Source organism: Chamaea fasciata, unplaced genomic scaffold, assembly GCF_029207755.1.
Source record: "Chamaea fasciata isolate MVZ Bird 193981 ecotype frontalis unplaced genomic scaffold, bChaFas1.0.hap1 SCAF_3, whole genome shotgun sequence".
Lineage (NCBI taxonomy): Eukaryota > Metazoa > Chordata > Aves > Passeriformes > Sylviidae > Chamaea > Chamaea fasciata.
Genome location: NW_027094088.1, coordinates 77,477,392 through 77,495,464, shown reverse-complemented (window position 1 = coordinate 77,495,464; position 18,073 = coordinate 77,477,392). Strand labels below are relative to the sequence as shown.

At 41.4% G+C, this 18,073-nt stretch overlaps 1 protein-coding gene across 4 annotated transcripts in view; it reads right to left on the bottom strand.

Moving 5' to 3' along the window:
* BACH2 (BTB domain and CNC homolog 2) overlaps nt 1–18,073 on the bottom strand; it is a 184,241-nt gene that overhangs the window by 86,778 nt on the left and 79,390 nt on the right. For 3 of the 4 annotated variants that reach the window (XR_010720074.1, XM_066179550.1, XM_066179552.1), the window contains one exon: nt 11,863–11,971. The gene's annotated coding sequence lies outside the window, so the exon portion shown is untranslated. The remainder of the gene's footprint in view (nt 1–11,862; nt 11,972–18,073) is intronic. The other variant, XM_066179551.1, reaches the window with a different exon arrangement.

The following is an 18,073-nucleotide window of genomic DNA, read 5'->3' as shown; positions in this document are numbered from 1 at the left end:
TTATGGGGTTTTTTTAATCATTCATCCTAATGGTACACAGCTATCACAAGAATCTTTGAACACATCACTGGCTCTCTTCGATCTGATTAACCAGATAAGGAACCACAGCCAAAAGATATGAAAGGATGAGTCCAAATTTCAAACTCTCAGCTGAGCAAAGAATTTCATTCAAACGAATGTGCAAAGTAAGGAGAGAGGAAGTTCCCAATGCAAACAAAGGTTTTATTTACTACTGATATAAGCAGGTGAAATACTCTCCACTGCACAGTTAAACAATCAATGGACCCCAGCCTTAAAGTGGTGCTGACTGGTGTTACATCTGCCACACTAATCTATGTGGATGCCAGTATTTGTATCATCTTTTTTCCAGACTGGAAATGAGGGGCTTTCTTCCACAGGGATGCTTTCTAGACTGAAGAAGCCACCCTGTGATATTGAAGGGCCACAAGGGCATGTCCCCTTCACCCAAACTGCTTCTGTTCAGCATGTTTCTTCAGATAGCATAGTATTTTTTTTTCTAATTCAAGACAGCTTTGTTTATTTGCTTTTATTTCTAGCATAATGTTTACTATTCCAATCAGAGCATTCTGTAATCTCATCTAAATGTTTTATTATTAATTGCTGCACCCCACACCCCACCCTTTAATAACTATCCTCGGGAGAGGTAAACATTTCAACATGACTTACTCTAGTTAAAGCCATGAATATGCATTATTTATTTATTTAGGTAAACAGTAATTATGAAAAATCACCAAACCGCCTTCTCTTTGAAATGAGCTCTACTTTACCAGCCTTGCCGTGGGAATTGCAAGTCCCTTAAACACATCTATTACTTTGTCCTCCTCCACCATGATTTACATTGATGGGCCTCAGACCACACTACAGCTGCCACAAAAGCAGTCAGTCCTTATGCTGTCTGAGGCTGAGTGACAAGTCCAAAGCATCCAGCAAGGATAAGCAAGAGGTACCAAGATGTCAGCAGAGAAGAAAGGTGCGGGATGAAGTAAAGAATGTTGCTATCTATCACTCAATATGCTGATTTTTAAGTTTTTTTGCAAGACAACCACTACTAACATGAAAACAGTCATGATCCCCTTCTGCCCTCTCCCTACAGATGGAGGGCTGTGTCGACAATCAGAGGGGCTTGTGACCACTGAAGACTCTCCATGCTAAGCTGGGGAGCAGCCAGCCCCGAACCAAGGAGTTTTTTGTTCCAGAACAGCCAGATAGCCCCGTGTGCTGTATGTACACATACATACACACATGCATACATATATCTATCTATCTATCTATCTATCTATCTATCTATCTATCTATCTATCTATCTATATGCACAACTTTCGCATTGGGTAATAAGCAGCTGAGTGACTTCACTCAACTCCCCTGGTTTTCTTCCTCATTGTTACATTAACTCAAATATTACAACATTCAATCCTGACTTCCATTTCCACCAACTTCCACCACAAGCTGTGACAGAAGATGGCAGCACCAGAGGCAATGAAGCCACTAACAGGACACTCAATTTTGTAAACCATGAAAGTCAGACATACCAAGATAGTCCTGACATGGCTGGTTATCCAGCCTAAGGATCGCACTACAAGAGAGGAATCAAAATGTATCCCAAAGACAAAGGGACTTTCACAGACCTAAAATTGTTTAGGTAAATAGATAAAACTGTGGTTGGGGCTTTGTTTCAGTTTTCAAAGCTAATTTCCGGCCACCGTTCAGAGAAATGCTTTGCATTTCTATTTCTGACTCACCCGCTTTAACAAGTGCACTCGATGGAATTACTAAGCATGGGATCTCATCAAAACATTTCACTCTCTGAATCAAAGTGCTTTTCAATTCTACTGATGTGAACTTATCTATAAAATTTACCATGGTAACAACACTGGCGATGTGCAGGTACGGGTACACAATGCTATGTGTCAGAGGACCCTTCTCCCACTGGGCATTCCGCCAAGGTACAGGAATGCCTTCCAAATTTTGCCCAACCACCTGGAGCACGCTGACACCAGTCTCTCACATCCCCACCGCTAAGCGATACATGCTCCCAGAGACACATTTAAACATCAGGTATGAATGAAAAGCATTCCTGAAAAGAATCTGTTATGAAACCGAAAATCGGAGATCGCCACAGCGCTGTGCCTAAGTTGAGTCATCAGTTCCCTTTACAGCCTAATAATTGACACTGCCTTGATCAGAATGACTGATCCAAATGTTGCTTGGTGTTTGTGTATTTCGGTTTTTTTTTTTTTTTAATTAAAAAAAAGAGATTTCTTATGTAAACAAGCCGTCTGTCATCCTGCAGGAGTGTTTGTATTCTTCAGATCACGGGAAACATCTGTCAAAACCAGATTTTGCTCTCCTCAATCAGCTCGATACAGTCTTAATCAAACTGTACTACAAAGAAATTAAAAACCGGTCTTGTTACAGAAGAAATATGCTGCCAACTCTCCGTGGAAGTGCTGATTTTATTTCACTTTCTTGGGACTAAATGCTGCAAAGATTATTAAAAGAGTTCCCTCCTTTCCCCGCGGGATCTCTCCCCCAAAGGAAATCCTGGCAATTTACATGCTGCTTTTCTCCTCTTCGTGCTCGTTTCCAAAATTAACTACCTTCCAGGAAGAGACACATAGGAGAGGAATCAAGGTATAGTAAAACTTCAGAGCATGCTGATTTCCCACCTTTTGACATGGGTACTCGGATAAAGGAGTGATTCCCCTTCTGATGATTGCAACAAATAAACACTCCCACGCGTCTGCATCCCGCAGGTCACACCTCCCCAAAATGATTCATTAGGTATTTTCACATCTTCTACATAGGGAAAGATCAAGTGAGGTTGCAACTGCCTCTAGCGGTGTTTTCTGAAGAAAAGGTGACATAAAACAGGGTGGTTGCTACTACCAGGATAAGGGTGATGTTAGACTGCCATACTGTGAGTCTTCTGCCAGGGAATCTGCCCTGGAATAGCAAAATCATGACAACAAAAGAAAAAAGAAGCCAATAAGAGAAACAATGTGAGATTATAACAGAAAGAGGAGGCTACTCCATTAGCAAGTAAATGAAGAGGAGATGACTGTGGCAGGAGGACCAGGATCAATGGGTATCAGCCAGGTGTCTGAGCTGGGGCTGTATGCAGAGCCCTGTTAAATGGACCAATAATTTATAGATTAAGGGGACAGTACTGGAAACATTCAATAGTGTATACATGATCTTAATTAGAAGTACACTCCTGGAGTGGTGAAAAATTAATGGCCATGTGTGGGAATACGCAAGACAGAGAGTAAGACAGACTTAATTAGCATAGCTAGTCTGATGACTAGGATGCCATGGCAGGGAAAAACAGAACTTTGAGATTATGAGAAGATGGGATTAAACCTGCTTAAGGGAAGAGATTCAACCAACCCCCTACGATAAAGATGTTGTAAAATGCTAAGTTGCCTGTATGATCTTTTAACCTAATTATAGTAGTGGAAATTATTAACCTTACTGAAATGGTATATAAGTTCTTGGAAAACCTGAGTAAAATCAAATTCTGATCACCAAAATCAGTCTTCCCGTCTCTCCATCAATCGCCGATAGCCATGTCTATATTAGCTTTTAGCCTTAGACCTAAACTACTCCACTGGAACCATGTTGCTGATATGATGCCCAATTTTTGTATTTCATCTGGCAGTAACTCCAGCCCAGTGCTGCAGAGTGAGCACTCACCCACAGCTGGAGTACATCACCAGTACTGCTGGAGGCACAACCCTCAGCATGTATCAGTAACTCATGCATTACACATCATGCCACTAGTTCTTACATGTAAGGCAGGAGATAGGAGGAGAACCTTGGTATGCTTTGGAGAAGATGGAGGAGGACCCATCTAAACACTGGGTACTGAGAGTAATAAACCAGCAGATTTTAAAACAAGACGACAGACAAAATCCAAAGCTGTGGAGGAGAAGAAAAGATAAAACAAATGGCATAAAAAGGGAAAAGGAAACGATCTACTGGCTGAAGATGACATCAGATTTTATTTCCCTGTGGTAGATACTTGGACATTAAATGAATATCAGACGTAATTGCAAAAATTGTACTCCTTTGCACAGAGTGGAATTTGATTTAAATTAAAGTCTTGCTTTAAAAAAATCGTCAGGCAAGCAATTTCTTTAAGTAAGAAATTACTGCACCGCTACACTTACGAAACAAATCTATGACAATACTAAACAAGACAAAATCTCAACTGTGTTTGAGAAATGATGTCCAGAGTATATAGATTTACCTCTGCACAGCACAGAATCCAATGAGTATCATCAACCGTGCAACATCTTGGGGAATCTTGTATTTTTCAGAACAACACTTCCATCAGCTTCAGCTGTTTTAGAGACAAATGGACTGCCATTCTCCCCAAATGTAGGTGAAACACTATTTTGGCCAGATTTGATAAGAGACTGGACTTAGCACTGGTTTCATCTGCCTGACCTAAGATAATACATGTTTTCAACTGTGACTTTCATAAACTCTTTGAAGTTTCATTTTACTATTCTAAGGTCCAAGGGTGACAATATGAAGACAGAGGAAGCAGAAAAAAACTGGATAGGAATGAAAAGCACTTTGGACTGTCAAGCCAGCAAGCGTAAGAATTGTATTTGGCTTTGTGAGAGCATTGCCAGTACTAACATACCATTTGCTATCTGCTGCTGCATACCAGCAGGTCGTGCACAAGCTTACATTAATACCTTGATGCATGCTAAGTGGACAAATTTTGAGTGCCCCCTGTATTTGCTTTTAAGTTAATTTTGCACCAACTCTTGAGTGTCCCAATTAAAAAAATAAAGGTGTCGGAAACTAAGTGAAACAGGGTTTATCATCTCATAAAGCCAACCAAAACAGCAAAGACTTTACTTCAAATGTCTATCTAGATCTCCCTGACAGCTCAACTCAAACTGAAAACATATGCATAACATGAATTTCTTCTTCAGTTTCATGTCACCTGAAAACAAGTTTAATATCAGTATTTTCGCCATCCCAGTAAACCATCACCCCAAACAGTAGTAAGAACCAGCAATCATTAGGCCACAGAAAAGCCAACTCCATACCCAGAAAAAAAAAAAAAGTTTTCAATCTCTCTTCTCTGCTTTTAAAATGTGACTGCAGCAGCTTCAGGGACATCCTGCATGATCCATTCTCACTGCTTGTTCCTGTAAGAAGTATGTTCTCTGCACTCAGTAATTACAGCTTAACTTTGTCAGGCAAAAAGAGCCTCTTTCTACAGTTCTCATGGCTTTTGGAGATGGAGGTCCTTTTTGTTTTGCTTTTAACTTGTATGACAAAACCTACCTGTTCTGCTGCTGTTATCTTGTTTTATTACTCCCCATAGTCCTGGTATTTGTTTAAAATGATGTAAAAAGTAGGCAGTTGTACAGAGAATGATCAGTACAGCATGTGCCGCAGCAAGCAGTATTATATATATTTTACTGCTCATGAAGTCAGAGTATTGAAACCAGCCAAATCTGTTACTTTAGTCTGAAAGTACATTTTTCCTTTCCTGCTTGCAACAGGATAATTAATAACTGGGAGAAATAATGGAGAAAATAAGTATGGTGTTAGGTAAGCACTCCTAATAACACAACCTTATGTTTGGACCAAGGATTGATGTTTGGGATGTCTCTCTACAAGAGAATAACAAAGTTTGCACCTCATGTGTGTCACAAGGACACTTGCCACACCGTCTGCTCCACCATCATCCCAAATTACTCACTACCTTTGCCAATGTCCTCATCCCACTAAAAAGTCTACTTTTCCCTGAAGCTCTGCAAGTGAAAAATTAAATCTAATGCTTCCCCATTTGTTCAGAGTGGCTGATGAAAAGCTCATTAATGAATACTTGGGCAAAAAGGCTCTCTACAATTGCAGCACAGTCATAAAGCCAAAGCACAATGGCCAGAGAATGTTTCCATGTAGCAACTGGTTTTACACAGCTTCCTACTTGGTAAATAGTGAGAGGAAATACTGAATGAATACTTGTTTTCCTTTATTTATTTCTACACTGGGTGAGGCAAGACAAAACGATGTTTAGGCACTGAACTGATTTCAGGCCTCGTTGTCTGTGAATGACTTGGCCTGCAATGTTATAAGGCTTTTAATCTCACATACCTCATGGATCCTATTATCATCACCATCATAATGAAACCAGACTTTGCTTACTTCCCGTTCCTCCAGCCCAACTCTGGCCAAATGAGAGCATCACTCACACAGAGCTCACTGAAGAAGGCCACCCATCATTTCATCTGCCTGGCTTCACCTCCCCATGCCAAATGGTGTCACCTTAAGCTGCTCCCACCAAATGGGCAGATCAAGCAGCGGTATAATCCAAACCATAAGGATCAGAAGTCATTCAGCTCACCTTGTTCATGGGAAAGGCAGAAAACAATCCCCAGGTGTTTCTATAATTCCTGTTGCTCTCAGCACAATTAGATTTTATTGAACTGTAATCCTAGATAAGTGCATTGAATCTTACAGCTGAAGTCAATTACACTGCGTTAAATAGCCTTCCTGATTTGCAAGATGAACATCACTTCTGTATAAAACTAAATTAGCTCAATAACTCATTATTTGAAGCTTGGGCGAGGGGTTGAAACAGCAATGGACAACTAAGCAGATGCTGCATTTTCAGGCACTAGTCCTTTAGAGCTGCAGGCAGACAGAATTTCCAGTTACACCAGCTGGGAAAAGGGACAAGCACTGTGGGCAGAGAGAGGACGTCTAGTGTTGACAGCACTACATCTTAAACCATCTGTGTTTTCTTATGGCAAGGGACTCTGAGCTGACCGGCCTTGGAAGGAACGAGACATTGCTTTTCATGTACTGAGAAGTCCTCACACTTAAACTTTTAACTACCAACCCAAAGGACATAAAAGGGCACATCAAAAGGTGTGTGACTTGTCATTTTTGATTCGTTACTCAGGACTAGTATCAGCATGGAGTGAGAGTATATAAAAACCCCTTAAATGAATATTTTTGCTTATCAGGGACTGAGTGGAGGAGCAGAGGGGCTGAAGGCCAATGCTGGTGGATGGTTTATATGGGCATCCTTAGCAGGCACACTGTGCCAATGCACACCTTGGCAGGAGTCCCTGAGTGTGACATTCCACTGCCTTGCACCACCTTCCTCAGCTGCTAGCATCACTTTTCGTACCCTTTGGCCAGCCTCAAGCACTCTTCAGTTTCTTTCTTACAAACAACCACATTTACATGTTAGGAGATCTCCACGTAAACTAGGAGATGACAGAAGCTGTGTTTCTAATCCCATTGGGTTGTGCATACTGAGCAGACAGAAGTGATTCAAAGCCATAAGCAGACAGACTGAGAGGAGAAAGGTGAGAGACAGGGAATATTCCAAATGCCTGCTGCTGCACCGGGGCAGCCAAACTCCACAAAAAAAATAGGCCTGAAAGACTTGGAAAGAGAAAAAACAACCCTTTTGAGATCTGAAAATCATTTCCTTTACTCTTCAACACAGAAATGCAAGCAGCAGGGGTAACTATCTCCTGTGAGGAAGCACACCCCTTTTGCTCTGGTCTCCAGGGTGGCTCTTCCCATCGCAACATCCACATCTTTCAGTAACATCAGCAGGCTTTGTCGTCACAGTGAATGTAAGGAAGATGATCTCCACTGCACAAATGAGGAAGTCAGTCATGGGGCAGATGAAGGAGGTTGCCTGAGAACACACAGGAAACCTGTGACTGAGGCAGGAAACTGAATCCAGACCAAGAGTTCTAGTTGAGTGCCCAGTCCAAGCTGGGTGGCTGACAGATCACCTCTTCCTCTGGGGCTTTAAAATTTAAGTTTGGTGGGTTTTATAATGAACTACCTTTTTTTTTTTTTTTTTTTTTTTTTTTTTTTTTTTTTTTTTGTCTAGTCACTACGTTTCATTAGACTCACACTTCTGCTTTGTGAAAGCTTTTGATCCTGCTTCTTTTCTGTTTTGGCTTAAAAAACCAACAACTGAACATCAAACAGAATTTACCCCTCATAGTTTGGTCTGCTCCCCTATCAACATCATCCTCTCCCTGTTGCTCAGTGCTAAGTGTCCTCTGCCCAGCACTCAGTGTTGCGTCCTTTGTGCACCCTGCAATCATGACTGTGGCTTCATCAAAAGTCACCAGTGATATTTAGAAGGAGATGTCTTATTCGTAGCTTCACAGAGTTACAGCAACTGCTTATGCAAACAGCAGCGCTGTGAGGCAGCAGAGCAGATCTGGTGGGAAAACCAAAGAAAAGAGATGCACAAAAAAGGTAAGTTCCAAAGTGAATGTTCTGACGGTGCTATGCATCATGTTGACATGAGCAATCATCTGAAGAACAGCTACCAGTAAGCCACAGAGTCAAGACTGCCCAGGATGTTGTACTGGCTTGGCTAATGAATCACCGGGAAAATGTGAGCCATGTGCTCACTGCCAGGGTAGTCGTCACGGTGGGTGAAAACAATGTCTCTTTCAATATCATCATGACCTGTGGTTTAATTCATACTTTAATTTTTTTTTAAGATCTTTCTGCGTAAAGCACATAATATGCACTGCTAAGACAAAATTCTTTGGTATTATACTATTTGCAAGGAGGTGCAACGAGTCAAATCACTATTTCATGAAATAATTCACACCGGCTAAATCCCTCACAGAATGTCTCAAGATCTTGAAAAGGAAAAAATAACTAATTTCCCCATGTGTAATAACTCACACAGTGAGAAAGAAAAAGACTTCACATTTTTGTGAGAAAATGTTGCAAAACCACAGACTTTTAAAAGTGCCCAATATGCTGTTTTCATCTTATCTGGATGCAGCCCAAACTATCCACAACTAACCAAGGTGCATCAGAAGACTGTAATCATTCCACTCCCACCACAGGCTCTGTGTGCCCACTGTGCATCCAAGGCTGTCAAGCCCTACAAAATAACATAGGACTTTTATGCTTAAAGCAGCCAAGCAGCTGCAAAAATAACTCTGTAAAAATACTGAATACTTGGTCCCACTCAGCAGCTGGAAAAACAATTACTGACTGAAAAATTCAGTATTTGATATTACTTAATAGTTGAGGCAAAACTATTTGTGAATCATAATTAACATTTATTTAACTATTTAAAAGCATGCATCTACTGTTTGAGGCTTCACAGAGAGCAAATATGTGGCTTTCTGGCACCATTAAACAGACTAATACCGTTAAGCAGGAAGGACATGAGGCAGAAAACCACACCAGAATAGTCAATCCTTCAAGGAACTGGTGTAACTGAGATTGCCTCAGCAGCATGCATGCTACAACACCAGGTTTGAATTAAATCAGTAGCAACTACCCTGGGGTAAATTAAATGAATGCACATCTCTAGTTCATGGTGCCAGAGCAATGCAAACATCACGACATAAACTGGATGAAAATCCTTTAGCAACAGTGATAGAGAAACTGTTACCCTTGAAACAGCCTCAGGGGTTTATGGGCAACTCTACGGCGGCATCAGCCTGGGGCCAAGTGACAGCAGGGCTTCTGCGAACAAGTGCAGCAGAGCCCTGCAAGAAAAGACCAGAGGTCTTCATTGCCCCCAGAGGAGCCAGGGTCCTGCTTCCCACACTTAAAGTGTGCCCAACAGGACTAAGGCAGCAATCTGTATAGATCATCCATCTGTACTCTGCACTGCTGAAGCCACACCTCAAATCCTTTGTTCAGGTTTGGATCCCTCACTACGAGAAGAACGTTGAGGTGCTGGAGCATGTCCAGAGAAGGGTAATGAAACTGGTGAGAGGTCTGGAGCACAAGTCTGATGAGGGCAGCTGAGGGAGCTGGGTTTGTTAAGCTTAGGTAAAGAAGGCTCAGGGAGGACTTTAGTGCTTTCTACAACTGCCTGAAAGGAAGCTGTTGCCAGGTGGGGGTTGGTCTCTTCTCCCAAGTGACAAGACCAGAGGAAGCGGCCTCAAATTGCTCCAGGAGAGATTTACAGTGGACATTAGGAAAAAAGTCTTCACAGAAAGGACTGTCAAGGATTGAACAGGCTGCCCAGGGAAGTGGTTGAGTCCCCAGTCCTGGAGGTATTTAAAAGCCAAGTAGATGTGGCACTTAGGCACATGGCTTAGTGGTGGACTTGCCAGTGCAGGCTTAGCAGTTGGACTTGATGATCTAGAAGGTACTTTTCAACCTATACAACTCTGCTTGTATGATTCTTAATGATTTTATGGTTCCATGAAAGCAATGTTGCCTTAGGTCAGGATTTAAGTTCCAGAAGCAGACAAACAATTTACAGGCAGCTGAAAACAAACATTAGGTCTTGTTTTAAATTTCTAATTGGAAAACTGTTTGATTTCAGACTTTTTCAAGTCCTCATTTCCCCCAAACAATTCCCTCACTTGTTCTCTGCCCATTTGCCATAGCTGAAATGTCCCATCCCTGACAGTAACCAGTCCTTTTTTCACCTCAATTTCACCCATGCAGAATTGGGCTGATTGTCTCATGGGTTCAGCAGGCAGGGAACAAGAACAAAACAGCAGTTACTGTATCTGGCAGATAACTGCAGGCAGAGCCAAGCCAAAGATTCCTGTCCAGCACAACCTCACTTAGAGAGTGATGCAGGTGCGTCAGTTGACTGTACAGAGTAAAGATTCACAAAAGAGAAACCTATGGCAAAAATCTGTGTTTGAAAGACTTGGCAACAGGATTAACATTTTTATATATATATATATATATATATATATATATATATATATATATATATATTATACCTAGTATATGTACAGCAAATGTCACCTGTGGGGAATATTCTGCAAGGTGCTGATGAATGTGAGGAGCCTGTATAATAAATATGCTTAACTAAGTGATTTGAACTCTAAGTCACCAGCTCTTCTCATGACACTCTCAAGCAACCATGTTATCAGAGGCCATTTCAAGGGAAATGCACTTATGTCATAAATACTTCTCATATCATACTTCTCATAATTTGCAACACCAGGAAAAATGAATGCAATAGAAAAAGAAATAAAAGTTACAAATTTTACGTCGCGAACATCACTGAATGGATTATGCTTTCAAAATGAACTGTATAAATAGCATAATAAGGGGGTTTTCGTGTACCTCTCAAAGTTTTCAAGGATGATGTTACTCATTCTAAACGCAAACATATTCTCAATGCCATATACAATGCAATTGGCTTGTAACCTTAAATAATGCCCCTTTCACTGAGACTTGCTCATCACTAGGATGATCTCAAAAATCGTTGTGGGTCCCTTTCAACTCAGGATATTCCATGATTCCATGATGACAGAAACAGATGCAGCTGACCAAATTCACCTCCATCCACAGCATAGGGAGGTTCCTTAGCTATACCCCCTGCATGGCCAAAGGGACAAAGCAGCGCTCTTTCTGGATCAGACAGGGCAACTACTCATGGATCATTTCAAACTGAGTTAGCCAGATCACAGTTTATGAAAACCTCCAAAAAGCATCTGCTCTAGCAGGGCTACATCAGCATGGCTAAAATGCTGAAGTGCAGGCTGGAATGAACACTCGAAAAACATCTATGTCATAGAGTTAATGACAAAATAGATCACTAAGTGTATGATCAAATTGCTTTCTAGGCTTCTATCTAGCTGCTTGTTCTCAGAAGTGTTTAGGTACTATGCTGGGGAGTTCTAGAGCAACACAGCAAAAAGCCTTGAAAGGGTTTTAGCTTTATGCCGTGCACAGATATGGGGGTGCTCCAGTTTCCACATGCATTGCTAGTGTCTCACTAGATGCTAGAATAAAACTGTGAAATTATAAGAAACAACCAAAATAACTGAAAACCACCCCAAAACTGAAGAAACCATTTGATGATGTTTTTGTAAAAACACTTACTTACAATGCAGTCCTGGAAGTGATTTCCAAGCAAGACAACTGCTGCTCTAGACAGTTTTCTGAATGGTATGGCTCAGCTCTTTCATACAGGCAGCACTTACAGTTGTATCTAGAAAAGGAAATATAACCAAAATTCCTGATGAGCAAATACACGAATCAAGTCATCTTTCTCTTTAAAACGACGACCAGGTTAAAACTAGCTTTAGCAGGTCTCAATAGTTCTCCTGCCAAGCTTCACATGTGCTGCCTGCTCACAGGAACAAGCCCCAGGCTGCAGCCAAAGCCATCCTACGGTGTATAAGCCAAGAGCGACTGTGCCTGAGAAAAAAACCTCGCACTGAGCGCATCAAAGTGGCAAACAAACGCACCCAGCTGTTTTTTTCATCTAGTTCTACTTAAAACATTTTCAGGAAATGCAAGATGAATTAGTGCCAGAAAAATGTAGGTGATTTCAGTAAGGCCAGGAATTCCAGGCACCAACTTCTATTTTCTCTCTCTTGAGTGGGTGTTCACTTGTAAATTGTAGACATGTTAGCAATTCAACGACTGAGCCAATTAACATTCAACTTAACAGTCATTGTTAGGTTGGGAGGTTATTACTGCTTGTTCTGCTAAAGTGACAGGTTAAAATACGTTTGTATCTGAAAAGTTGTTTTCTACAATACATATTCCCTGTCTTTTCGCACCAAATAATTTTCTTCCATCATGTCAACTCCTATTGTATGAACCATCACTGCCAGCTCCAGCACAGTATCTGGGATAGGCAAGGAGAACAGGAAGGGGAGAGGTGAGGAGGAGAGAGCACTCAGCCCCCACCATTTTTCTTTGGGCTGCCATATTTAATTTTTTTCCAGTCATTTTACGTGGTTGATTTGACACTTCTCAGCAAAAGAGCATACTCGCATCTGCAGGATGTTCTGCTTTTAAGGCAAGCAGGCAAAGGCAAAACTTAAGAGCAAGGAGAGGGCTCTACTTCACCAAATCATGAGCCTGAGAAAGCTGCTTGCTATCAGGCACTGCTTGGGGCACAGAATGGAAAGTTGTGATTTCGCAGCCTTGCAGGTGATTATTATTAATGGAAAAGTAAGTTTTCAAGGTTGAGTTGACATACCACCACATGCTGAATTTTTGCAGACTCAGATCCATCTTGTACTAGTAAACGAGCCTGCATCCTTCCCTCTGTGGGTTTTTTTTGGGGTTTTGTTTTTTTTTTTTTGGTGTTTTTTTTAGGGTAGCTCACAAGCTGCTGACAACTCACACTGTACTAGGAGCTGTTCGCACTGCACAAAGTGTTTACCACTCACAAGTGATGCTAAAAATTAATTTACAGTACCGCTACAGCAAGCTTTGACAAATTGTCATGTGTTGACACAGTCATAAGTTGTTGGTTAAAAAAAGTAACACTTCCCTCTTCTGCCACTTCATGTTTGAGACCAGAGATGGGCACATTATGCAAAGTTTGAGGGTTTGTAAGCTTCACAAATGTTTGGGCTTCACAAAACAAGCTTGGTTGTGAAAGTTTTATCTCTTACAGTTAGGCATGTGTTTATTGCCAAAGAGACTCTAGTAAGAAAAAAAAATCCTTTCCCATCTCCCAAGATCTGTGTGTTGTGCAAAACTAGAAGAAAAGGCTGTAAAATAAATAACCTTGCAGGATACTTGTTCTAGATAAGATCACAGCAGTGACAAATAGCCTGTATAAACTCCTTAGAGCTGCAGACACCACCCTCCTGCTGTAGAAAGGAAGCAAAAAAATATAGCTACAAGTAAGAGTTTTAATTGTTCTCAGCTGCCACACGATGTTATCTTAAGCGAACGCATTTATTTCTCGATTCTCATACATGGCTCTATATGGAAAAGAAAGAATTCCAGCAGTGGCATTCATCAGACAAGGTCCAAATTGATTTCCGTGTACTCAAGATAGTAGGTGTTAGTCACCACTCATGCTGCCCACCAGTGGCAGCTCTTAAATTTTAACTCCTTCTCTTCTTCCTCAGGGCAGGACAAATAATCTGTCCAGTTTACACTCTGAAATCAGTAATGGAACCGAAGTTGTTGCCAGCAGACATGAGCAGTGTTTCAGAGGTGAAGCAAACTTGAAACATTAACCCCAAACTAGTCTAAATCGAGGGAAAGAAACAAAGCCAAGTAAAATGAGCACTCACAGCACCTGCCAAATGGGCTTCACGAGGAGCCCTTAAAAGCCACTGCTTCATGTTGCGCACCAGTGACCTGGACATCCAGTGCTTCAGTAGCTCTCCCTAAGATCACCGAATCTCGGAGCACAGACCACACAAGAATGCAGAGTAAACTCAGTCAGGAAATTAGCTTGGCAGTACAAGGAATTAATTTTCTCCTTTTCCCCCCCTTAACACTTGTACAACATAGAGACGCTTTGAGTAGTTCCAAAGTCCTGAGGAGAGACAACATTTTACCTTTGTAGAACCTGCCCTATGCCTGCATCAGTGCAAGAATGACCCACCTAACTTCCCTACAAAATTCACAACATGTTACTTCAACCAAAAAGAGCTCCTGCAAAACATTAAGGAGTGATGAAATTTCATACAGACTCTTCACACACCCTGTAAAAAATTTCTTCACCATCTGAGATGTTACTCTGATAGATGATATAGTCTCAGACAGATCTAAGGAAAGCAAAGGAGATTTACATTGTTATAGTTAGGATGGACGTTGCCTTGTGCTGTTGACTGAAATGAAACCATCCATGCTTAATCAGAGTAGATTGCTGTACATTCAGAAAAGCACTAAAGTGGCAACTCCTACTTTCCTCCCCCAAGTAACAAAAATTTATAAATATTTGCAGTGAATCACATTAAATGCATTATTTCACTGGATTCAGTCCAAGAGTCAACAGGGTTGAAATAAAGATGAATCAACTATTATGCCAGAACTTCAGCTGATGAGTTACCTAGAAGGTAAAAACAATTCTCCTCCACCTTGGATGAAAACTAATAAAAGTTTAAGTTTTACTGTAAGTTATCTCAACTGCCAAAATATGATTTCTCCTGTACCTTTTTACTTTGCTGTATAGAAAGGAACAAACAACTTAAATTCCCTGAGTTCTTACTTTAGGAGGGAAAAAGCCAGAGACATCCAAGCCATTCATCTAATTAAGAATACTATGAGGGAAAAGGTGGGACCTGGGTTTTTATGAAGCATTTTTTTGTCTGGTTTTGTTTCTTTGTTTCAGGGATCCAATTTGTGAGTGTGAAAAAACCACCCCTAGCAGAAGAGCCGTTCTTGGCCAAGGCCCTTGCATCAGTTGGAGCTTGCTCAACCCAACACAGCAAGGTTCAGCACTGGGGAAATGCAGACCCAGGAGCTCCCATGGCCTCTCTGCATCACAGCTCACTGCTTTGCCCGCCAGTTTCATCACAGGGAGGATGGCACAGTCTTGGCTGATCCTGCAGCCACACTACCTCAAAACTGCTATGTGCAGGGCATCGGAAGAAAGGCATAAAGATGACACTCATCCCAGCAAGCCATCACCAAGATGTCAAAAGCAAAAGGGAACATATGAAGGTGTCCTGCTCCTTGATGATGCATGCAGACAGCTGAAGGGGTAAATTCATGTATTGAATATATATACCAAATATGCACTGGTAGTCACTGCTTTTATGGGATGCAGACTGTGAAACAAACTCCCCTGGCTAGAAATTAAAAAGAAAAAGAGGATTTCAGCTTTTTTACTCCACGGGAACTGCTTTTCCAACAAGTGAGACAGGACATTAGCCCAAAGGCAAGTGACTCCAGTGACTGCCTACACCATGGGCAATCCTCATGTCTCTGTTCTACGTCTGTCTTCACTTCACTGCAAAGGTCACCACGTCACCTCTGTTACACAGAGCTCTGCCACCCACGAGCAACAGCGAAGCAGCTTAACTGGCCAACCTGGCAGGACCTCCTATGAGCATCTGGGGGCGAGAGGAAACCTCCCAGCTCTCTGCTTGTGTGGGTGGGCACTTTAAAAGTGCTTCCAGTTCTTAAACCTTAAGAGATTCTCAAATTGCCTTGAACTAAAAGGATTTCAGCACTGGAATACTGGAGGTCTTTAAAAGATGTGTAGATATGGCACTTAGGGACAGGGCTTTGGGTTGGACTTGGCAGTCCTGGGTTAAAGGTTGGACTCAATGATCTTAGAAGTCTAAAGATGCTCTTTCCTTCCTGACTCTCTGTCCCCAGTGTAGGAGGGAGCAAAGGGAAGCAGTTATCTCTGCAAGCATGAAACAGTGCAGAAAAGCATTAGATCTTTGTCTTCACCTGGAGCACACCTTGCACTTCCAGCCCTTTCAAGCAAAGAAAACTTGGTGGCCCTGTGGAGAGTGTAATGACTTGAAAGCCAGCATCTGTGTCATGCAAAGATCCCTCAGGAGGCAGATTGGGAACTGCCTGCCCACCTCCGCCCCACCCCCCCCCAAGTGTACTCACACACATGTTATATGGGCACTCCTCACCTTTGCCTCTTTTTTTTAAACTGTATACACTAGTATATTTTCCATTACTTTCTTAGCATGACATCCATTGCACGGTATGTAACAATTAATGCCAACATTTTCTATAGCACAGAAACCTGTAATTCACTGGAGTGGACTTCCCGAGCTTTTCATAGCCAGTTTTGTTATATAAATCCATCTGACTTCTTCCTTGATTTGGATCTATTCAGATGAAACCTTTACTAAAGCCAGAATCATTTTGTTTTTAACAAATATATTCCCATCCTCCTAAATCAAATCTCTACTTCTAGGTGAGACAATGACATCCAACTTTTACTGTAGCATACTACTTCTAAGCAAATGAACTTAAAAATTCAGTTAAATGGCAATGTACTGCTAAAGGGCTCTGAAAGTTTATCTATCACTTGGCAAAAATCATTCTTTGTACAACATCTGTATAAATATCCATAGGATTGTCAGGATATTTTTGAGCCACCTCAGGCCAGAAAGGTAACTAGGCAATGAAGAAAATCATGTCAAGCTTTATGAGATCTTTTAGCAAAATGGCTTAAATTGAGCCATGTTGGCTAATACAGTCTGAAATCCTCCTCTATATATTCACAGCAGAATCTTTTCTGTACAGCCTGGTTACAAGTCAGGAGAAGGAGATAGCTGAAAACCTTGTGTGACCTTTTGATCCACAATGATTTCCACAGGAGAAATCACTGCAAGAAAGGTAAAAGTCCAAGTAGTTAACTAGCAGTGTACACTCAACCTTTAATATCTGCTGATAGTGACAACGCAAGGAAACGATGAACATATTCCCATGTCTTCTGAGGCAATTATTCTTTATGGGGTATTCAAGGAGCCACAACCCCATTTATATACACTTTGCTACTTCACACAAAAATTACAAAAGCATTCCAGTTTTGGGAGTTGCTGGGCTGCAGTGAAGACATGTTCAAAGTTCTGTCACTTCAGCAATGTGGACACCAACACTGGCAACGTAAACATTGAAGAGGCACATGGGTATATGCAAAAATTTTATTTAGCACAAAGAAAAGCAAAACTAGGACAGAAGGATCCTAAATTAATCCAGTTTCTGTCTTCCCACTGACTTCCCCCACCACTGGAAAGACTTTGGTTTGGATTTTAGTCAAGTCTGGTTTACAGTGCCCAACTCTGTGTGTCATAAGAAAACATCGACCCTGCTGGAATGCCTTACTCATTACACAGCCCTGCAAAAATTATTAGCTACAATACAAGGCATTTCCCTTTGGGGAGCAGAAAGGGTGAAGAAAGGGGATGGAGAGTGACAGCTTGTGGTTTCTAATGCAGCAGCAGCAAAAAAATAAATAAGCAAGAGGAATACAGGATATAATGTGTTTACATTTGTCAAAACAAGTTTCCTGGAGACATGCAGGGTCCATGCTGCTGAGCTGTCACTTCTGCTTGAAACTGCTGCCTCATGCTATCAGGAGGTCAGTCACTGACCTACTTTCTGATAGGACTGAATTAATTTGCTACTTCTGTACACAAACCTTTTTTTTTTTTTTTTTTTTTTTTAAGGAATACTTAACAAACCCAGAAAAAGCTGCCTTTTATCCAACCTGGAGCTTCAACTGGTGCTGCGCAAGGCTATTACACACCCTGGCATGGGGCCCGGTGTGCTTGGGCTGCTTATTCTTTTGGAAAAATCTGTACAGAGTATTTTTAATGAGTTGACACTGCAAATAAAGTCTTTCCTTTTTGAACTC